The following is a 23,759-nucleotide window of genomic DNA, read 5'->3' as shown; positions in this document are numbered from 1 at the left end:
AAAGATCTCGTCGACACATAGTTCTTCACTGTCACCAGTGTTCACGTTAGTTCAGTTTCATTGTAATACCAAAGTAACTCCTCTGAGCCATTTTCTCCAGCAATGTCACCAACACTCAGAACAAGAGGATGCTTAAGTTGCTGTTAGTTCATTTGACTAGCTCATTGTGTAAAGAAATCCTGTTGGTCAAACTCCCATTTTAACGTGTTTTTTTTTGAATAAAAAAAAGAAAGACTGACATTTACGTAGCGCCTTTCACATCCTCAGGATATCCCAAAGCACTTTGCAGCCAATGACGAACTTTTGAAGTGTAGTCACTGTTGTAACGTAGGAAACGCGGCAGCCAATTTGTGCACAGCAAGTTCCCACAAACAGCATTGTGATAATGACCAGATCAAATGTTTTTTTAGTGATATTGGTTGATCGATAAATATTGATCAGGGGGAACTCCCCCACTCTTCTTCGAATAGTGTTATGGGATCTTTTACGTCCACCGGAGAGAGCAGATGGGACCTCGGTTTAACATCTCATCCAAAAGACGGCACCTCCAACACCTGGCATGTCAGCCTAGATTGTGTGGTCGAGACTCTGGAGCATGCCTCCAATTATTGCACCAAAAAGGACGATTCTAACCCTGCCCGCCAAACCGAAATCGGGTGGGCGGGCGGTTCCAATGGCCGCAGTAACTTACCCTGTCCCATCTCGCTGCCTTCCCCCAGGTGGTCATTTTAACATGCTCTTTTGAGCAAGTGAGAGGGGCACCCGATGGAAGGCAACAGGGTCCTTCTTTAAATATCACCTCATCGGGAGCCCAATTGCAATTCCAACCTGAGGCCAGCTGCCCAGTAGGATCGTCCAGTCTGTAGCAGTGACTTCCCACTCTTCACAAAACGAATAGCAGTTTTGGCATAATCACTGCACAGTAGAAGGCTGCACTGTGAATTGATCACAGATGTAAAGCATTACCGCCCAAGTAGAAAATCACCAATTACACTAATAATTATGGGTGAATTGGACTAAATTAAACTTAGTCATGATTATGCATCATTTTGCAGAGCATTAAATGAATGTAACTGAACCACCTCCACTCTATAAAAACATGGAGCTATTATTCTGCCACATACCTTCCACTATGTAAGGAAGTGCAATGATTTACTGAACTATTGCAATTCAGTAAAAATTACTGTGATGGAATCTTAAAGAATATTTTAGTTCTTGTATGTAATGTATGGTTTTTATGATCCAGTTCCAATGAAGACACATTATGCATTCACAGGTGATAAATCTACAAGACTGTGTGGAGGGCACTGGTCAGCGGAGCCCCGTGTGGCTCTGTTTGTGGTCCCCTGTTGTTGAGACTATTCATCAATGATACGGAAGTGGCCATCGCCAGTAACTTACTGAAAGCATCCAGTGGCTTGAACGGGTGATTTGGTGTAAGGGAGGACGATCGCTTCAAAGGGATCCGTGCAACTCATGGGGATAAAGTAATGGACAGCAAATTGGTTTTAATGTAGGTGGCCTTAGGAGGAGGGCACTTGGGTGCATCAAACACATCAACACAATGCATGGGTTTCCGTTGGCAAAGATAACAAAGCAAAAAGATTGGGCATGATTGCAGACCATTCACTGACTCATTAACAAAGTGTTTTTGGTTGCTAAGCTATTTAATTACATCTGATATTGCAATGAATGGCTTGACTTTACATCATCAGTCAGTAACATGTGTCACTCTGTAGGCGGTTAGTGCAGGTAATTGTGTCAAGGTTCTCTAACTACAGCTGTGGTTAACATGCTGTGTGTGGGGCAGCCCCTGGGAATATTGATACACGTGGTGAATCTCTGATCCTAACTCCCAAAGGAGGCTCAACTACCTAAAGGAAGAATGCTGGGAGACTATTTTCCCTCGCTGGAGAGTCCAGAACTAGAGGCCATAATCTTAGGATGAGGGGTTGGCCATTTAGGACTGAGATGGGGAGAAATTGCCTTGTGAATCTTTTGGAATTCTCTACCCGAGAGGGCTCACTCTCCGTGTTTAACGCTCTCTCTCTCTCACTCACTCACTCACTAACTCTCTCTCACTCTCCCTCTCTCTGTTTCACTCACTCTCCCTATCCCTGTTTAACGCTCTCGCTCTCTCACTCACTCGCTAACTCTCTCTCACTCTCCCTCACCCTATTTCACTCACTCTCCCTCTCCCTCTCCCTGTTTAACTCTCTCTCTCTCACTCGCTCACTCGCTAACTCTCTCTCACTCTCCCTCACCCTGTTTCACTCACTCTCCCTCACCCTGTTTCACTCATTCTCTCTCTCACTCTCCCTGTTTCACTCTCTCATTCAAGTATATTCAAGACTGAGATCGATAGATTTTTGAACTCCAGGGGAATCAAGGGATATAGGGATCAGGCGGGAAAGTGGAGTTAAGGCAGAAGATCAGCCATGATCAGATTGGATGGTGGAGCAGACTTGAGGGGTCATATGGCCTACTCCTACAAAATATTTAAATTTTTAAAAATTGAAGTAACGCGCCAATTTTTCAACAAATGGAGAAAAATATAGAAATCCGATGGTCTTGGGAACCATTTTGGATCCCTGAGGGATCCTTTGGGATTTGGGGATCATTGTTTGAAAATCGATAAAGGGTAACACTGTTTGGCTCCATTGGTGCACAAGTTCGCTAACCATGAGTGCAGCTCGCACAATCATTACCACACTTACTAGTGAGTCTCTGTGCCGTGATTGTTGCCTCACCAATGTAGGGGAGGACGAAAACCCCCTCATTTTACCCAGAAGGAAAAGGGCTGTGGGATCAGTCTGCGCTGTGAATTGAAACCGAAACAGTTTGACCGTGGCAGAGCAGTGATTGGACGGGGGAGGACACCAGAGGGCCAATGGTGAGACAGAGTCAGCCCGAAGCATGAGGCTTTCAAGCCAATGGGAGAGCACTTGCTCAAACTGTGGGACTGACTCACAGCCATTATCGGACTATTGTCTTCCCCATGTTTACACTATGGAAGAAAACTAGGGAACCCAAAACAAACCAAGGACCTACACAATGGTTACAGGAGGCCAACGCAATCAACACCCACTCAAACCTTGAGTAGGTTAACATCAGTGGAAAAAACCCGCAATAATCTAAAACTGCTGCATTTTTCAAAATCACAAAGCCCACCAATGGGAAGAATCGATTTCAGCAGGAGAGGCGGACTGGATAATCTGGCTATAAAAAGGAGTTTCTGACGTAGTGTGGGTGGTTCCCTGCCCTCGTCATCCAACAACCAGCAAGACTCTCGACACTGAATGAAAACCAGTGTCCGAAGACACCGAAGATAGAAGAAACAAACCACTAGACTGCAGAAGGCACAGTAGTGAGTATAACCTCTGGTCCCCAGAACTCCCAACTCAGTTAGGCCAGGAAAGGTGGGAGGTTGGGCATTGTACTGCTAAACTTGTGTAAAGATTTTCGTTGTGTCCGTTTCGTGGGATTTAGGGGGATTGTTTTGTTGGTGTATTGCTGTTTGTTGAGATACACCTTGTCAACAAGAAGCCTAAGTTCCTCTTGGAATCACCTTGTCTCAGTTCTATTGTATTACATCTCCTGATCGTGAGTCTTATGTCAGAACATTGTAAGGGAAGCTAGGAGCACCTCGAAAACGCTCAACTGTGTGTCACAGGCTAGGGAAGAAGGGGTTAGGAGTGTTTGACACTCACAAGTGCCTCACAGACTAAGCATAAGCTGTGGGGACGCACGAGTCTCAAAACCCCCTTCATAGGCTGTGGATACAGTCTCTCCAGGGGTGCTCTTGCAGCACTCAGGATACCTCACAGGCCAGGCATAAGCTGTGAGGACAGAAGCCCAAGGCACAACAACACTCCCTGAAAACCTCTTACAGAACATGGTGACCGTGGCAGGACATAAGCAAACAGGAGATGTTAATATAACAGATGAGGTGAGAAGAGAAGAAACTAAAATGGAGGAGAGAATTTCCTCATACATTTTTGGCAAGGTGAACCTCACCAAACCTTGGGTGCAAGCCCTCACTCGGGCAGAGCGCCCAGTGGATGCTGCTGCTCAGTGGACAGCAGGGAAGGACCACAACCTCAGGGTGGAAAAGGCCATCTGGCTTATCTGCCTCACCCGCCAAGTCCGAAAGCTCGACCAGCGGGTGAAGGACTTGGAACAGAATCTTCAGAAATCAGAGGAGCTCTCTGCTATCCGGGCTGCGGTTGGGGACAACCTGCTGGCCGAATTAGCTGAGGAGCAGCAAAGGAACCGGCAGTTGGAGGAGACCTACCGAAATAGCCGGGACTATCTTCAGTGTCAGGTCACTGAGGCCAAGGGTAGTGAGGGGTCCCTCCGGGAACAGAACCCTCGGTACACCCAGAAAATTTGGGAACTGGAGAATAAATTAAAAGATGTACAGGCAGCCTATAAAGTGGCTAGTAGCAGTGAGTTTGCAGATCACGGTCCCTGCCAGGAGAGGATTAAAACTCTCACCCACGCTCTATCCCAGGCAAAGGGGATGGTCGCCCTGATAGGACCCGGAGGGTCCACAGGGGACAAGGGAGAGTATTGGGGGGTAGAGGAGAATCCAAAGGCAAGAGACGCCCGACCACCTCCTGAGGCACCGGTGGTTTGTCCGGTGGGGTACCAGGAGGAGCGGGGCGCACAGGTAGTAGCATACCCAGGGCTGGGGGCAGGACCAATGTGTCCCGCTCGGCAGCAGGGATATGAGGCTCCAGCCGAGGGTCAGTTAAAGGCTGGATCAGGCGACCAGGCACTGTCTGCTGCACCGGGTATGGTGGGATAGCCGGAGGTAGAGGGACCAGCGCAGAAAGATCCTGAACAAGGGCGGATGTGCCCAGTCAGGCAGCGCAAGTACGGTCCTCCACAGGGAGGTGGCCAAGGTCGTGGAGCGCTGGAGAGCGACTTTATTATTCCCCATGGAGTTCAATCACTCAGGGCCATGGTGGCCCATTTGGCCAAACTCACTCGCAGCGGGGACCCGTCTATCCACTTCATGGAGGTGATGCAGGCAGGGGAAATTAATGGGTGCGACGAGGAAGAGACAGCCAAGCTGCTGCTCTTCTCTCTGGACAGCAAATTGTACCAGGCCCTACCGGCAGAATGCCGGAGGGGACAGCATACATTTACTGAGGTCCAGAGGGCCGTCCTTGAGGCTATGGGCTTCGATGACGGCAGTCCTTTCGAACGGGTCGAAAGGACAAAGCAGCTCGCAGGGGAAACCCCGCATGCGTTTGCGGACAGGCTGTGAGTGGTATACCACGCAGCCTGTGGGGAGATCCTCGACCGGGCGATTCTTTCCGCGGTACAGACTGGCCGCTGGCTGAGGATGCTGGTGGCAAACTGCTTGCCCCGGCTCAAGGCCAGGGCAGAACTGTGGTTCAATTCCCGGGACCCCAACCTCACCGAGGAAGCAGTGGTCAGGCAACTGGCACTGGTCCAACGGAATGGAGGAGGGGAGGAGGAGAAAACCTCCGAAGGTCAGGTAAATGAAGTAAAACCCAACTCGATTCCCAAAAGGGAATGGCACCAGGAAGGTGGCCGCTCGATTGATAAGGAGGGAGTGTGCTACGGGTGCGGGAAAGCTGGCCATTTTAAAAGGGATTGCAGGAGCCCAGTAAAGAGATATGGGGGGAGAAGTTCTTTAGGAACCGCCCAGAGTGGGGGAAGTGGAGCGAGCTCCTCACCATCCCTTGATGAGATAGTAGCTGCAGTGAGGACAGCGCTGGAGGGGACTGGGAAGGTAGCCACGGCAACAGGCAGGGAAGCACCAGCAACCCTGCCAGTACAGAGGCTGTGACTAGCCCAGACCCAGCCTGCATACCTGTGCCCACTAGAATACGACCCCTGGGGACGACCCTGGGTCAAGATGGAGGTTGAGGGTGTATTGGGTACTTACCTTTTGGACACTGGTGCTTCCAGCATGATAGTCCATTCGGAGGACCCCGCAACCTCACCTCTATCAAACGGGGTGCCGTATCAACTAGTTGGGTTCACAGGAAATGAGAAGGCTGGGTTTTTCTCAGTCCCGCTCGCAGTTCGTTTAGGAGCACTCCAAACACAATGGAAGTGCGTCCTGATGAACTGGGAGCAGATGGGAAAAGGGATCTTGGGGGCTGATTTCATCATCACTCGCCAGATCCTAGTAGACTTGAGGAATCACTGTCTATGGGGAGCAGAGGGAGAAGTCATGGTTATTGATAAGAAACAGGGAAAAGGGACTCTGTGTACAATGAAGCCAAAAGGGGGTTACGACCTGGAGGTTCTGGTCAGTAACACCCCGGCCGAGTACCGGGCCTATGTGCAAGCAAATCTTGCAGCATTTGCCACCCATAATCACGACTGTGGGAGAGTCACAGGAGTGGAGGTTAGAATAGATGGGGATCCCATGTCCTGCCCGCAAAAGCAGTATGGCTTTCCCCGAGAGGCAGAAGCAGACTTGGAGACAGCTTTAAGCTCGCTTGTCGAGCAGGGTGTTTTGAGACCCATAGCCACCCATGTCAACTCCCCGCTTTGGCCGGTTAGGAAACCGGACAATTCTTGGAGGGCGACGATGGATTATATGGTGCTCAATAAAAACATCCCAGCTTGTGCCCCCACAGTAGCGGCAGTTGCGGATCTGATAGGGGAAATCCCTGCATCCGCAACCACGTTCACAGTGTTGGACATATCCAACGGGTTCTGGTCTATCCCTGTACGGAGGGAAGACCAGTACAAGTTTGCCTTCACCTTCCGGGAACAGCAGTATACATGGAGCTGCCTACTTTAGGGCTTTCATAATAGTCCCAGCATCTTTCACCAATGCATGGTGAACTGCTTAAAAGGCTTCAGCCAACCACACCAGCTGGTCCAGGATGTGGACGACCTGTTGTTGTTCACAGACAGCAATGAGGAACATGGTCCACTGCTGGCCGAACTGCTGGTCTTACTGAAGGAAGGGGATTTTAAAGTTAACCCCAAGAAAGCCCGATAGGTCTAGGAGAGGTAAAATTCCTGGGCCTGACGATAAGGGCAGGAGAAAGGGCCATTGATGAGGCTGGAAGAAAGGCAGTGCAGGAACTCCCTGTCCCTAGGGATGTGTCGGGGGTAAGGTCTTTCCTGGGAATCACTGGCTACTGTAGGGACTTCATCGAGGACTATGCAGCCACTGCCGCCCCTCTGCTCAGACTCCTACATAAGGGGGTCGAGTGGGAATGGGACAAGGGCTGTGAGGCAGCATTTGTCCGTCTTAAGAGAGACCTGCAGGTAGCACCAGCCCTAGGGGCAATTGATGGGGGGGGAGGAATTCTTCCTGGAGGTGGTAGCCAGTGGCGACAGCTTAAGTGCAGTGTTGCTCCAGGGGCGAAACGGTCAGCTGAGACCAGTGGTGTACTCCTCCAGGGTCCTCACGGAGGTAGAAAAGGGATACTCCAATTGTGAGAGGCACTAGCTTGCCACCCACTGGGCAGTAAAGAGAGCTCAGATCTTTACCGGAATATCCCCCATTACACTCCTCACCCATCATACCCCGACGCAGATGCTGTTGGACGGGAGGATTAAGGACGGGTCAGTGAGCAGTGCTAGAATCACTCGCTGGACCCTCCTCCTCTCCCAAATGACTTTAAAAGTCAAGGGCCTCTGCGAGCCCAGGCTTGCAGCAAATTTAATCTATCCAGGGCAGCCGCATAGATGCTCTGTGGAGGGGGTATGGGACATCAACTTTGGATTTCGGGCAGGGATGCACCCCACAGGCCGCGAGATCTACGTTGATGGCTCCAGTTCAGTGTTCGCGGGTACAAGACTCACGGGTGCGGAGTTTGGGATCCCAAGGCAGGAATTGCCTTGGCTCTTAAACTCCCATGCACCCTGAGTGCCCAGCAGGCGGAACTCTCGGCAGTGATGTATGTGGTCACACACCCCGAGGAATTCCCTACCCCATACACGATTTGCTCGGACAGCATGTTCACTTGCAATTCATGTACAGAGTATCTGGCGATTTGGTTACGCCGGGTGTACACCTCTGCGGATGGGAAGCCCCTTGTGACCAAACCCCTGCTAGAAAAGATCGTGGCTGCAGTGGGAGAAACCGGGGATGTATATATCCATAAGGTAAAGGCCCACTCCAAAACTGAGCCACGGGGGGAAGGTAACCAGCAGGCAGACCTGCTGGCAAGGGAAGGTGCTCGTACAGGTCGCCCATGGGACCCATATGAGGCAGGCAGGATAGCAGCAGCAAGAAGCAAGCCAGGGACACCAGGGAGCGTAGGGGCGTCTGCGGCCCCGGACCTTAAAGTAGTCCAGATGCAGGATCCGATCCTGAAGGCTGCCTTGGCTGCTATCAAAAGGGGGGAAAAGGCGGAGGGCCCATACAGTGCTGTAGATATTGCTGTGCGGGAAGGCATGTTGTTTAAAGGGGACAAATGGATAGTGCCGCCACAACACCGGAGGGAATTCCTTCAGCTGGCCCATGAGGGTCCAGGTGCGGGACACCCTGGGCCGGAATCTACCTGGCAATGGGTAGAAAAGGCAGGGTGATGGCCAGGCCTCCGGGAAGACGTCCGCGACTTCTGTGCAGGATGTCTGGTTTGCGCTGCAAACAACCCAGGCCCTCAGAAAAGGAAGGTGTCTATGGGACACGTCAGGCGGGTAGAGGTCCAGGACGATAACATCGGACCCCTACCGGCCGCCCATGGAGGTTATAAATACTGCCTCGTCCTGGTGGATGTGTTTTCCAAGTGGTTGGAAGCCTTCCCTTGCTGAACAGCTACCGCAGTGGGGACTGCAAAAATCCTGGTGAGGGAGGTGTTCTCTCGGTGGGGTCTACCTCAAATCTTGGAGTCCGACCGGGGAAGCCACTTCACCGGCCAGGTGATGCAGGCCATCCTAAAGATGCTGGGGATAAGAGCCAAATGGCATGTCGCCTACAACCCTCAGTCCTCAGGCCCCGTAGAACGCCTGAACCGGACCCTAAAGGAAAGGCTGCGCAAGGAGACGGGAGACTCACCAAACAAGTGGGTGGAGGTCTTACCATTGGTCCTCATGGGAATCCGGGCCAGTCAGTCAAAGAGCACAGGGTACTCACCCCATGAGCTGATGACGGGCTGGATCATGAGAACCCCAGTGCATGTGTTGGCGCCGGTTCTCACCGAATGGCAGCTTCGAGAGGTGAACCGGGACCGGTTTGTCAGGAATCTGTTTGAACGGCTTCAACAGATTCACTGGCAGGCAGCCAACAACATGGGTAAACAGCACCGTGCCAATCGGCTGCTGCTGGAACCCCGCAGTCACCATGATTGGGAGGTGGGCGACCAGCTGATGGTGAGAAGCTTCGCCCGGGTCGGGGTATTCGAACCACGGTGTATGGGACCATACAGCATAGTCGACAAGGCTAGCCCTATGGTCTATGCGGTGCGATTGCCTCGCCGGGTGAAGTGGATCACTGGATCAACTGAGCTTGTATTCACTGGAGTTCAGAAGAATGAGAGGGGACCTCATAGAAACATTTAAAATTCTGACGGGGTTAGACAGGTTAGATGCAGGAAGAATGTTCCCAATGTTGGGGAAGTCCAGAACCAGAGGTCACAGTCTAAGGATAAGGGGTAAGCCATTTAGGACCGAGATGCGGAGGAACTTCTTCACCCAGAGAGTGGTGAACCTGTGGAATTCTCTACCACAGAAAGTTGTTGAGGCCAATTCACTAAATATATTAAAAAAGGAGTTAGATGAGGTCCTTACTACTAGGGGGATCAAGGGGTATGGCGAGAAAGCAGGAATGGGGTACTGAAGTTGAATGTTCAGCCATGAACTCATTGAATGGCGGTGCAGGCTAGAAGGGCCGAATGGCCTACTCCTGCACCTATTTTCTATGTTTCTATGTTTCTATGTATCACATTAATTAGTGTAAATTGTTTGACCCCAAAAGAGGTAAAAAAAACAGAGGGGACGAGCAGGGGAAGGGAATCAGGCACTGGGGGAAGAACAGGCCCCGGTGGATTTGGAGGCTCCGGAGGAGGCAGCGGGCCCCGAAGCTCTACAGCCAGTGCTGGTTCACTGCTCCTGTAAGGCTATCCCACCACTGGGTAGAGGTTCCCAGCCCACTAACAGAAGTAGGGAGAAAGGCTCTACCACTAGCAAGGTCCAAGGGGAAGCTGAACCTCCCATGTGGATCAGCTGGGGCTAGCCCAAGAGGTGGAGGAGATAGCATTGCAACCCATAACGTGGGACTCTGCACCGACAGTAAGGAAGAGTAACAGAGTGCCACAGACCAGGGCGCCGTGGTCCCCTGTTTACTTAGCTTCCCATCCCAGACCGAGAAGGCGAAAGACAACAGGGAGGGTGCTCTGTTGCACTAGCAAGGGTCTCCCACCGATTATCCGGGGCTCGGGACGGCCTTGGAGAGCAGCACAAGACTCATTAAGGGGGACTATACGAGCCCCTCAGTGGAGGGCATCCTGGTCCGCAGGGTACGGTCAGCCGAGTGGTCGACAACGCCTGTACAGTGACAGGATATAGCCTGGCCACCCGGGGACGAGTGGCGGTGTATATATTTTCCCTTCCTGTTTTGTTACTTTGTGTTGTGTGCATATGTGTTTAGGTAAGGCAGTGACGGTTGGGTGCAGCATTTTATGTTCGGAACATGTTAAGTGGGCCGAGCCTGGAGAGGTCTCTCAAGGCAAGGCCATGTTCTTCTTGCCTTTCAGATGTCAACACCTCCCTACTGGACGTTAGTGATGCTGGTATCGCTAAGGATCTGCACCGGGCACCGAGGGGACACCGAGGACTCCCTGGTTTTCGGATGCTCCAGGGGCAGAGCGCCGACAGTGACCACAGGAGAAGGGACTCTGGCGGCGGATGGCCGGGTCACCTACTCCCACGAGGGGAGATGGCCTGGGTGGTTAGGATCGAACTCCACCAAGTACTCCAACCATAAGGACTTTACCTACGGAGAGGCCTCCAGCCCCTGCCCGGAGATCACTGTGGCCACTTCCAGAGTGAGAGTGACAGACTTGTATAAACAGTGGGATAGGGCCGAGCTGGGCAGGCAGAGGCGTGGCACTTTAAATGACATTTTTACGGGGTTTAACACCGGGGCGTCCACCATAAACAGTTTGGATAACATGCAGCTGGCCCTCCAGATAAATGGGTTAAAGAATCAGCTGCGCAAAATCCTGCGGGACGAGAATACCGTAGTGGGATCCGCGCTCCACGAAGAGGTGGCAATGACAGTTCACTTAAAGGAGATTATCTCTCAATTGGAGGCACAGGCCAGGGCTGTAAACGCCTTGATTCGGGAGGATAGAAACGCCTCCGATCAAGCCGCCCAAAATGAGGTGTGCGTGCTCTATGGGGCCTGGTTGCTGGGAGAGAGACGGAGTAACCTCGAGGATCTGAGACAGGGACAGGTTCCCTCCTGGATCAGCAACCAGCATTTAGCAGCACTGCACCCTTATGATAATGTTTTGAGTCCTTGCCAACTTCGTGTAGCGACGGAAGCCTACCCGGTACCGGTGGACTGTGGAAAGTCAAATCATACCATCATGGGTGTGGTGGTCAGGATGCCCGTGATGGGGGCGTCCCCACGACCAGCACCCCTGTACCGAGTGGAGAATGTGGGAGTCATTCGTGGAGGGGTGCATGTTCGATTCCAAGAGGTCCCACCTTATGTCACAATGTGGGAGCACACTGTGACAGGTACAGACCTCTTGGGTTGTCGGAGCAGGGGAGCACAGGTAATCCTGTGCCCCCAGCACTTGAACGCTTTTGCAAGGCCACAATGCGGGTTCAGCACTGCTGGGGCAGAGCCCATCAATTGCACAATGGAGGTAATGGCCCCTAACCACATGCCTCCACAGGTAGCATATGTAGGCGGTGGGACATATTGTGTCACCACAAGTGACCAACGGTATGAACACGGACTGGGAAGGTGGTGTCCAATACCATACAGCAGCTTTTGCTTTAAACCCAGGGCAGAGGTTCAAGTGGCACACACCAGAATCACACCCATCCCTGAACCTTCCACGATTCACCTCACGGTACAAAACAACCTCAGCGACCTACAACAATATGTCGCCCATTTTGGCTATCCCATTGCCCCACTACCTGAGAAACTTACAGCCCTTCTCCAGGCAGTGGATTTGTCTCAAAAACATTTTTACACCATGGAGCAGAAAACTGAAATTGCCCAGATTAAACCCCCAGCATGGTGGGATTTGGGGATACGGGCAGACATACCTGCGTGGATCTGGGTGGGATCGCATGCCTTAGTAATCGGCCAACTCCTGATTGTAGCATATCTGCTAGTTACAAGCTGTAAGCTCAGGAGAAAAAGAAAAAGAAAGCAGTTCCTCAGGCTACTACACTCAAGACGTGTAAACAAAGCTTGACGGCAAACTTAGGCGGTTTTGTTATTCCCAGGGATGACTGCGTTTTCATACATGGCCCCTGGGGAGTTTGCAGGGCAGGTTTCTTTGTTTTACGGTTAAGACTGAAATGAGACTCAATGTAGAATTGCTGCTGTAACCTTAAATATATATGTGTATGTTGCTGTCATATATTGTAACCTGTTGGATTCTGTGTTTTGTACCACGTTAAAAGGAATTACGATATATATCGACGGGATCAGTTTGGAGTTAAACTGGGGAAAGTTGGGCAATTTGGGAGACCTAGGGTTTTCTCATCACTCTGAACTTTGACACACTCGAGTGGTGTCTGACTGTGTCAGATGGGGGATTATGTAGGGGAGTACGAAAACCCCCTCATTTTACCCAGAAGGAAAAGGGCTGTGGGATCTGTCTGTGCTGTGAATTGAAACCGATACAGTTTGACCGTGGCAGAGCAGTGATTGGATGGGGGAGGACACCGGAGGGCCAATGGTGAGACAGAGTCAGCCCGAAGCATGAGGCTTTCAAGCCAATGGGAGAGCACTTGCTCAAACTGTGGGACTGACTCACAGACATTATCGGACTATTGTCTTCCCCATGTTTACACTATGGAAGGAAATTATGCAGATCTTCAGAAAACTAGGGAACCCAAAACAAACCAAGGACCTACACAATGGCTACAGGAGGCCAACCCAACTAACACCTACTCAAACCTTGAGTAGGTTAACATCAGTGGAAAAAACCCGCAATAATCTAAAACTGCTGCATTTTTCAAAATCACAAAGCCCACCAATGGGAAGAATCGATTTCAGCAGGAGAGGCGGACTGGATAATCTGGCTATAAAAAGGGGTTTCTGACGTAGTGTGGGTGGTTCCCTGCCCTCGTCATCCAACAACCAGCAAGACTCTCGACACTGAAGGAAAACCAGTGTCCGAAGACACCGAAGATAGAAGAAACAAACCACTAGACTGCAGAAGGCACAGTAGTGAGTATAACCTCTGGTCCCCAGAACTCCCAACTCAGTTAGGCCAGGAAAGGTGGGAGGTTGGGCATTGCACTGCTAAACTTGTGTAAAGATTTTCGTTGTGTCCGTTTAGTGGGATTTAGGGGGATTGTTTTGTTGGTGTATTGCTGTTTGTTGAGATACACCTTGTCAAATAAATTAGAAGCCTAAGTTCCTCTTGGAATCACCTTGTCTCAGTTCTATTGTATTACATCTCCTGATTGTGAGTCTTATGTCAGAACATTGTAAGGGAAGCTAGGAGCGCCTCGAAAACGCTCAACTGTGTGTCACAGGCTAGGGAAGAAGGGGTTCGGAGTGTTTGACACTCACAGGTGCCTCACAGGCTAGGCATAAGCTGTGGGAACGCACGAGTCTCAAAATCCCCTTCATAAGCTGTGGATACAGTCTCTCCAGGGGTGCTCTTGCAGCACTCAGGGTACCTCACAGGCCAGGCATAAGCTGTGAGGGCAGAAGCCCAGAGGGAGACACCCAAGGCACAACAACACTCCCTGAAAACCCCTTACACCAAATTAACCCACAAGCCACAGCCTAAAGCTTTCACAGCCAGAGAGAGAAAGGTACTGACCCATTAAATAATTTTAGTAAAGACCCTTTTATTTTCCCTTTTAGTAAAAGTGTGAGAGAAAACCTATGATTCTCAGTCTTAGATCCTTCTGTTGTATGGCTGGGCTTCAGAGTCTTCCTTTATTCTCTTTTTAAAAGGGAAACCTATGGGAGGCATGGTACAAGCATTTAAAATTATTCAGGAAGCAGATAAAATCAAAGTTAGGAAGCCCTTTATTGCAGATATGTCGAACAGAATAAAAAGGATAACCTTTTTATTCTCACACAATGTAGCTGATTATACAGCCGAATCCTAATAGACATAGAACTAATTGTGCCAAGAAAGGCTCTGCTTGAATTAGAATTGTTTTTGGCTCAAGCTTTCTATAAAAGTAGCTAATTTGTACATTTTACACCACAGCCTATGAAATAATTTCTTTGTCAACTTTAAACAAAAGGCATATACTTTTCACACAAAGGATTATCATTACGATGCTGCAAAAATGTGCTGCTGCCAGTAACTGAAGCTTAACATTCTGTTGACTGTCATCTGAGAGCTGAGGTGAAAGAATGGTTAATTAAGGAATATTTCATGCCTGAATCAAGGCGTTCTATTTAATGGTGTGCTGCGATCAAACATTGCACACGCAGGAACAAACGGAAAGTGGTGCATTATCTTTAAATTGGACGTGGAAATCAGAATTGTGCTTGGATTAGGTAAATGTTTACTGGATCCACTGTCTATAGGATAAAGTGCCACCTCATGTGGTGAAAGATAAACTCATATATTAACTGGAAGGAAAGACCCTATCAGATTTTTGGCACAGGTGGAAATAGTTGTAGGATTAGGATGAGAACAGTTTAATGCACAGTTGAGAGTGAAAGGAACTCTGTGTTCCTGTAATGGAGATGCTGGAGTCAGGAGTGGAAAGAGACAGCGAACATCCACATGTTTCATTTGGAAGGGCTGGCTTTAAATGGGATGAGCTAAATCATCCTTATTTTTTTGCCTCTTCCATATTTAATGTTGGTGAATAAAGAGTTTAACTAATAGAGGTGCAAATCTCCAACAGTGACCTCGAGGTAGGGTTACCAACCCGCCAGGATTGTCCTGGAGTCTCCGGGAACTGAAGATTCCGGGCACCGCTGAGAGCAACCCAGAAGGAAAAGCATCGGGGCATTAAAAAACAAGATGTTTACTTTTTTCATTTTCTGGTCATTTATACAAGCGTTGGAGTTGGGGAAAAAAGCAATCATTCAACCGGGTAATGAAGAGTCTGTTTGCTTCTTAATTGGCTTGGGAAGGCAGTGCGCTGCGGGATTGGACATATTGGTAGACCTATGGTGGAGGCAAGACATTGGGAGATGGGAGGTCATGTGATGAAACTTCCACGAATATGCCCAACCAGAGTTGGCCACCCTCCCTTTAGCGCCAAATGGAGAGGAAAGTGGTAACAGGGAGTTATCATTAAGATGGTACAAGGTGACATAGTTAATATATTTAGCACTGACAACAAGGAGACCAACATAATGATCCTATAGAACCATAGAAGTTAACAGCAAAGGAGTCATTTACAAAATAATACAAAGTATTTACAGCACAGAAACAGGCCATATGGCACAACAGGTCCATGTCAGTGTTTATGCTCCACACGAGCCCCCTCCCACCCCTCTTCATCTAACCCCATCAACATATCCTTCTATTCCTTTCTCCCTCCTGTTTTTATCTAGATTCCTCTTAAATGCATCTGTGCTATTTGCTTCAACTACTTCCTGTGGTAGCGAGTTCCACATTTTAGCCACTCTCTGGGTAAGGAAGTTTCTCCTGAATTCCCTATTGGATTTATTAGTAACCATCTTATATTTAAGGCTCCCAGTTTTGGTCTCGCCCTCAAGTGGAAGCATCTTCTCTACATCTACCCTATCAAACCCTCTATCAGGTGACCCCTCTGTCTTCTCTTTTCTACAGAAAAGAGCCCCAGTCTGTTCAATCTTTTCTGATAGGTATAATTCTAGTAAATCATAAGAACATAAGAATTAGGAGCAGGAGTAGGCCATATGGCCCCTCGAGCCTGTTCCGCCATTTAATAAGACCATGGCTGAATTTCTACATCGGTACCACTTTCCCACCTGATCCCCATATCCCTTGATTCCCTTAGTATCCAAAAATCTATCTATCTTAGTCTTGAATATACTCAACGACTGAGCATCCACAGCCCTTTGGGGTGGAGAATTCCAAAGATTCATAAATTGTCCTAAATGGTCAACCCTTTATCCAGAGACTCTGCCCCCTGGTTCTAGGCTCTCCAGCCAGGGGGAAATAGTCCCTCAGAACTACCCTGTCAAGCCCTCTAAGAATTTTATACCTTTCAAAGAGATCACCACTCATTCTTCTAAACTCCAGAATATAGGCCCATTCTACTCAACCTCTCCTTATCGGACAGCTCTCTCATAAAGGAATCTTTTTTGCACTATCATTTGGCCCATCAATCTGTGCGGAGTGTACGTTAGAGCAATCCAGAACTAACCCAACTGCCCTGCTGCATCCCATCACCTTGCATTTTCTTCTGCTTCAAATACTTATCCAATTTTCTCTTCAAAAGTGCAGAGGTCTATGCCTGTACTGCTGTGGCAAAGCATTCCACTCTCCAACAATCCTCTATGTAAAGAAATTTCCCCTAACCTCTCTCTTTGCTCTCATAATGACAGTTTAAAATCGATGCCTCCTTGTTACTGACTCACAAACCAGAGGAAATACTCCACGTGTGTTCACTCTATCAGAACCTTTCAGAAATTGAAAAGACTTCTATTAAATCTCCTCTTAGCCTTCTCTATTTCAATGTCAATAGTCCCTGTATCTAAAATCTCTCCTTATAACTATGGTTTACCATCCCCACTATCATCCTGGTGAATCCATGCAATACGCTTTCAATGGCTTTAATGTCCTTTCTATAATGGGCCAACCAAAACTGCACATGGTGCTCTAACTGTGGCCTCACCAATTCTTCATTACTTCTTTACTCTTGCACTCTATGCCTTGATTTGTTAAATTGTTTTTCATGGATTTATCTACCAGCACTCGTACTTTCATGGAATTATATATTTGAACCCCTAGGTCTCTCTGTTCATCCACAGGATTTATCTTTCCATTGAGTGTATACTCCCATTCCTTGTTTTCCTTCCGAAAATTTATTACCTTACACTCATCCACATTAGATTGCATTTGCCACCAGTTTACCCATTCTGTAAGCCTGTCTATGTCTTCCCGAAGGGCGGTATCAGATCGGCTGCCTGGTATATGCCCCGCTCAACCTCAATAGAAAGAAAATTGAACAGGACGTACAAAGGTACCACCAGTTTTACACCCCCGCCAATGTTGAAAGTTATTCCCTTATATATATATATATAGCAACCCATTTATCTATCCAATTGGTCACTACTTCAAACAAAGTAGCTTTAACAAATCCATGCTGGCTGTCCTTGATTACCCAATAATTTCTTGATGAGCGGTAATTTTATCTTCAATTATGAGGCCAATTCGCATTCCATTACACCGGTCTAGAACGAGGCAGTGGTGCAGAACAAACTGCCCCGTTATTGCCAGTGTCCAGCTCACCACCGTTTTGGAGAAGGCCAGGATATAGGTAAGCCGTGCTCTCGCCCTAAACAGGCAGGGAGCCTACTTAATATACATGAACCGGGGTCCTATGGCATACATAGAAACCCCAATGCAACTTAGGGCTTTCACTGAGCACAATGTACACGACACATGCCCCGCCCAGTGGAACGCTACATAAAGTGGTCTAATCAGCCGTCCTTAAAAGGATTGGAGGCAGCAGTTGTTAGAGCATCACCGGACGCCTCTCCGAAACTGCCACAGGTAAGCTGATGCAATGTTTCTGTGGGGCCACTTGGCCCTATTGCCGGTTCCTCTGTGCACCAACTCGCCGCCTCCCCGCCTCACTTAATGTGTCACTGCTGGCTCGGTTCCACGGAGGAGCCACCAGTTGTTCCGCCCACCCCCGTTTGGTGAACTGACTATCTGAGCTAAGAATGCCTGGACAGCTTGCCGAGCAATTTAAATAGAGGCCCAACCATGAAAGTGGTTCAGGCCTCTCGCCGGTGACGTTGGGTGGACATCCCAATCACTACACCCATCGCCCGTCCAATGTCTGCCTACAATGGAAATCAGTCCTGTGGATTCTACCACCCTTTGTGTGTAGAAGTGTTTCCTGATCCTACTGGTGAAAGGTCTGGCTCTAACTTTTAGACCGTACCCCCTAGTCCCAGACTACCCAACCATCGCAAATAGTTTCTCTCAGTCTACCCTGTCTGTTCCCCCTTAATATCCAGAAAACTTTGATCAGATCACCCCTTAACTTTCTAGATTCTAGGAAATACAACCCTAATTTGTGTAATCCCTCCTCATAATTTAACCCTTGAAGTCCGGTTATCATTCTGAAAAAATGTGGCCAGAGTCTCTGCTGTCTCCACTCTGACTTCTGTATGTAATGATCAATGTAACTTCTCAGGCCAAGATAATATGGGTGGCTGTAGGGTCCATTTTATTAAAGACGGCAGAAAAGAGTGACGTCATCAAGGTCCAGATCAGTGATTGGAGCATGGGCAGATACAGCAGGAGTGACGAGGTCAGGGCGAAGGAGCGCTGAGAGACTGTAAAGGGACGTGATCGGGGCCCAGGGGAGACACCACGGGCCAGCCCACACTGTGATATGTGTGCGCACTAGGTCAGTGCAGCAGAGCAGGTCTCCAGTCGTCTTGGGTAATCCTTGCCACTGGACCAAGACCTAGCTCTGTCAAGCCCGTGTAGTGGCTGGTGTGCAACGGCCACTACACGTTAAAAAAATCCATGCACAGGCATCTTCACGATGTAGTTCAGGACCTGGAATTTTAGGTCCTTCATTGGAACACCTGTGAACTTTTTTGGCATGGAAGCAAGTCATCCTCATTTCAAGGGGCTGCCTATGATTTATTAAAGAGCACAGGAAAAACGCATTGTTAAAGTAGGACTATGTATAGAACAATGAGTTGACCACCTTCCCCAGCACGAACATAACTACCACTCTTTTCCACGTTACGATAGTATTTAGAGGTATCAGGTTATGATGTGTAGCTGCCAAGTGGGAGTCAACAAAGAGGTATGTAGACATGTTACCCCATTTTAAATGTATGTTTCCTCTTTTTTAATCTTCTGTGCAAAACACAGTTCAGAAGGTGAACACATGGCCTGCCCTTGGGCTTTTAACCAGGCTTGGGATAGAGATGTACTGGGACTGATCAGGATCATTTAACCATTGGTCTTCCCAACTCCCTCTCCCACCTAACATCGGCACTGCACTTCCCTCAGTAGAAATATTCAGTTCAGGATTTTGCACACTTGACAACAGTTACTGCACTTCAAAAATATAATTTGTGGAAGGTGACTCACTTTGAGATGTCCTGAGGGTGCTACTATATAAATGCAAACCTATGCACTGGCTAATAACTGGACTGAAGCTGCTCAAACCCATTCTGGGGTTAGTGGTTGAGGCAGTATGATGTCAACTATCAATTAGCTTGGGTAGGTGGTTGAAGAATAAAGGGGTTGAAGGGATCTGGGAACAGATTGGCTAAATGTGATTGGAACGATTTGCTGGCGTGGAGTGTAAACACCGACACGGACCGGGTGGGCCGAGTGGCTTGATCCCTGTTGTGACCTCCATGTATTTTACCCAAGGCCATTATGTTGACAGAGAAAGAAGACCTCCAAGCGATAACATGGGCTGATTGGCGCAGTTCTGATGATGCGCTCATGGTCCCGGTTCCATAGCTCAGCAGACCTTTAATAATAAGGCAAGTGTTATGTTCAGAATAAATCCACAGGACTGTATTGCAAGCTCAAACTGTTATGACCTTGGTCTCCTTATTCAGACTCCAGAGTGGAGAAGCAGCATGATGAATCACCTTTTATACCTGCTTGTTCCACGGTGCACAGGTGACCTTTAGGCCTCCCACAGGTGTGCCCCCGAGTGGCAAGTCTTACATTTTGATGAGGTTTACATACATAACATAACATCACTCCCTCCCAAAGTCTTCTGTGCAAGTTATTTGCAAGTTGAGGCAATCTGGCGCACTGCGTCCCCGGGCCAATCGTCTGGGTTGAAGTGCTGACATGGTGGGTTCATCCTCGTGGTTGACTACGAGGTCGATTGTGTTAGTGGGTCACTGGGGGCCTTTCACCGTGGTTCCTGGTTATCTATAGTTTGCAGGTTGGTCAGGTCCAAATGCTTTACGCGTTAGCCCAGTACATGGTTTCACAATCAAACGCTCCGTTTTCATCGCATACACTCCATTCCCCCCTCTGCCTAATGCGGTGCTAGTGGCCCAACTGGGGCTCTGAACATGGTCTACATCACTTATTCTGATGTCGTGTGGAGGGGCCGTGCGATCATGGTGCATTCTCTGCTGATGGCATACGGAGGGCTCGGTTCTGAGTGATTCTATCTGGTGACTGCGTAGCACCCAGGATAACGGGTCTGTAGGGAGTCTACCGTGACACGTGTGGTGCTTGGTTTAGTGATTTGGGCTGCCTGCTCCAGACTATTGTTACTGACCCTGAGGTCTAGCAAGCCCAGGCTGGCTGCAATGGCCTTGAGACTTTGGATAGTGGTGGGAGGCCTAGTGGTCCTCGTGGATCCTGGGCCGTGGAATGGGGGCCCCAGACCACCGACTGTGTGTAGCCGCCCTGCCTTACTTTGCAACGTTGGGGTGGGCCTTTCCTCTTTGCGACGGATAGGTTGCAACATCCCGTCTGGCAGTTCACCTTTGGCAGGCGGTAATGTGGGATCCTGGCTGGTCCAGGTCCTAAACTGGGGGGCCGTTACGGTTGACCCCTCACTTTCTAGCACCTCCACAACCACGAGTGGGTCTGCAGACTGCACTGTTTCCACCCCGGTGGTGGGCAACGAGAGCCAACTGAGGCCATTAGTACCGTACTCAATGCCTGGCCCGTGGCGGATCACGTTACAGTGCACAGACAGTGTTTGACATTCTCGAAACAATCCATCGATAATGGTGCCTCTGCTCTCCCAAATCTGTGGGATGGGCAGCTTGTCTGACTCGAGCACATATCGGGACACTCTTTGGTTCGTTTCTTTAGTCCCGTGAATACAGGCTGCTGCTTTGTTTAACTTATTGGATACATGTTCAATCGTTTGGGGCTCGCCTGCTACTTTTGCTTGCTGCACAACACTCCCGACCCCGTGTGGTAGCATATCACTTGCTACGAATACTTTGTTAGATACATATACAACTGGTTGGGGTTCGCCCACTATTTCGGCTTGCTGTACAACACACCGACCCCGTGTGATAACACATCACTTGTTGCAAGTACTTTTCAGATACACATACGACCGGTTGCTGTTCGCCCGCTACCCCCCGCTACTTTGGCTTGTTGTAAGGTCCCCCCGACCCCATATAATGGTACATCATTGGCCGCGAAAGACCGCTCACATGGGTTACATAGTGCACACAACTTATTGGAATGTGGTGGGTTCCTGGCCTTCTCAGCGGCCGCCCCTTTACCTTTGCCCCAAACCCAGTCGTCTTCCTTGCTGGGCGCCACATTCCTCCATTCCGTTGCGGCAACTTCCCGTGATCTGGACGCTCTCTCGTCGCGTGGTCTGGCGCTCTCTCGTCCCGTGGTCTGGGCGCACTCTCGTCCCATGGTCTGGACACCCTCTTGTCCTGTGGTCTGGATGCTCTTCAGTCCGTGTCTGTGATGCTGACTGCCGCGATTTTCCTCTCCAGGGATTTTGCCTCTGGCGTCGGGAAGACGCATTTGGATAATTTCGGCTGGAGTCCCACTCCGCATGGTCGACCTGGAGCCTCTTCCATCGTCGCGATGAGGTTGCCGGCTTCGGGTGGTGGGTACCGCGCCTGTACTGCTGCTCGGTTGATCTTTCTCTCCTCGTGGTCATGATGAGCGGCCTTTGCCTCAGGGATCTGCAAATGGATCTGCACTTCAATGCCTGGTTCAGCTGAAGGTGGGGTTTGCTCAGCCTTTGAGAAGGGGAGACATCATTCGCCGGAGAAGGTACATAGAGGTCTTCCCAGTTCCATCGAATCTTCCCCATCCACCTCCTGCCAAGCAGCGTTGGCCCATCACCTGAAACAATCCACAGTGGTAAATCGTGCACTGCTCCCTCATGGGATACTCTTATGTCCGCACTGCCAATAACTGGTATTAGTTCCTTGATGTAGGATCGCAGCTTTGCCTGAATTGGGATCAGCTTGGATCGTTGTGCTCTGTCGTCCCACAGCCTCTCATAAGAACATAAGAACATAAGAATTAGGAACAGGAGTAGGCCATCTAGCCCCTTGAGCCTGCTCCGCCATTTAATAAGATCATGGCTGATCTGGCCGTGGACTCAGCTCCACTTACCCGCCCTCTCCCCGTAACCCTTAATTCCCTTATTGGTTAAATCCCTTCTGACTCATAACTAATTGACTCGCCCCCGTGTCTAGTTCCATGGAGACTGGAGTGCCATTAAGTTCATCTTTTAACATTATCGGAGGACTTTTGGTGGTGAAGGTGTGTATCCTATATACTTCCTCTTCATCATCAGGTTCAGTTGCCTCTTCTGCTCGTTCATCGTGATCCTCACTGGATCGATCATCCTCTCCTGACTCTGCCACCTGGTGAGTCAGAGATCATTTGCACATTCACTGGAGGTGCCCCATTGTTCCACAGCCCTTGCACACATGGGGCTTGAATCGACATTGATGAGCTCTATGGCTGCCCCCGCAGCGGACTGTGAGTCACTCTAGGCCTAGGTCTGGCCTCTGCATTCATGTGGGCCCTGCCCTGTGCCGTTCTGCCTGCTGAAAACATTATTTTATGCACAGTACTTGCCGGTGAACTTCGATTCTGTGAAGATATCTGTTTCGTGTTATCGCTCGTGAATATGAAGGCTTGGGCTATTGTGGTGGCCTTGCTCAGATCTAGGGATTCAGCCGACAGCAGTTTGCAAAGAATGACCCCGTGGCCAATTCCAAGCACGAAAAAGTCCCTCAACATTTTCCCCAAAGATCCTGCAAATTCTCACTGCCCCGTAAGATGTCTTAGATCGGCGACAAAACTCGCCACGTTCTGGCCCTCGGAGCGACGGTGCGTGTAAAAGCGATACCTGGCCATCAGGATGCTCTCCTTTGGCTTGAGGTGTTCCCTAACCAGCATGCACAGCTCTGTGTAAGACATGTCCGTTGGTTTGACCGGTGCCAGCAAATTTTTGAGGAGGCCATATATTGAAGACCCACATACGGTGAGGAGAATCGCCCTGCACTTGATCGCCATCTCAGCCGTGTCCAGCTCGTTGGCCACAAAGTACTGGTCGAGGCGATCAACGAAGGCTTCCCAATCATCACCCTCAACAAATCTCTCAAGGATACCAACGGTAGCCACGTGAAAGATCGTGATCCGTTACTTGTCGCCAATTTGTTATGTTAAGAATAAATCCACAGGACTGTATTGTAAGCTCAAACTGTTGTGACCTTAGTCTCTTTATTCAGACTCCAGAGTGGAGAAGCAGCATGGTGGGTCACCTTTTATACCTGCTTGCCCCAGGGTGCACAGGTGAACCTTAGGTCTCCCACAGGTGTGCCCTCTAGTGGCAAGTCTTAACAATTGGTGAGGTTTACATAGATACATAACAGCAAGTATTGGGTAAAATAAAACAGCAGATTTATGCATACTCCCCCTCAAATAATTTATACTGAATTTGTTCTAGACATGTCAAGTAATTTGAGA

This window comes from Pristiophorus japonicus, chromosome 9 (genome assembly GCF_044704955.1).
Source record: "Pristiophorus japonicus isolate sPriJap1 chromosome 9, sPriJap1.hap1, whole genome shotgun sequence".
NCBI lineage: Eukaryota > Metazoa > Chordata > Chondrichthyes > Pristiophoridae > Pristiophorus > Pristiophorus japonicus.
The sequence above is the reverse complement of the archived record's forward strand: the minus strand, read 5'-3'. Positions refer to the sequence as shown.